This window comes from Cetorhinus maximus, chromosome 26 (assembly GCF_964194155.1).
Source record: "Cetorhinus maximus chromosome 26, sCetMax3.hap1.1, whole genome shotgun sequence".
NCBI lineage: Eukaryota > Metazoa > Chordata > Chondrichthyes > Lamniformes > Cetorhinidae > Cetorhinus > Cetorhinus maximus.
In genome coordinates this window covers 26391038-26391552 of record NC_135904.1, presented here as the reverse complement: position 1 = coordinate 26391552, position 515 = coordinate 26391038, and positions in this window count along the sequence as shown.

The following is a 515-nucleotide window of genomic DNA, read 5'->3' as shown; positions in this document are numbered from 1 at the left end:
GGCACGCCGGAGCCATACAAGCTTGCAGATCATGTTTGGCTGGTTTCTTTTAACCCCTAGCACAGAAATGCGAAGTGAGATCAGATTTTTTTAAAAGCCGCAGGAAAAATAAATGGACACTTCAGCGAGCGTCACCATATTTCAACAGCCTCAGATCTCGTTAGTTAAAGGACAAGCTCGTCAATTTCAATCCCTTTTGTCAGTTTCACCCCCCCCCGCCCCACCTCCCCTCCCCGAGTTAATTTTATTGTTCTAAAGCAGCTAGATTGGGGGTAACATTTGGAGTGAGGGGTGGCAGCGGAGGGGAAGGAGTTAGGCGGTTAGTAAGAAAAAAGACTAACCTATTCTAAATGTAGAACAGGTAACTATGCGATCTGCAGTTGAGAAACTTTACTGTACAGAGATGCAGCTTCTTACTCTGTATAGATACCATTATGCATCATAGTTGGTTATGGTCAAGGCCCCCGCTTATCAATATTTAAATTAAGAAAATAGGGAATAAAACAGTGAGAGCC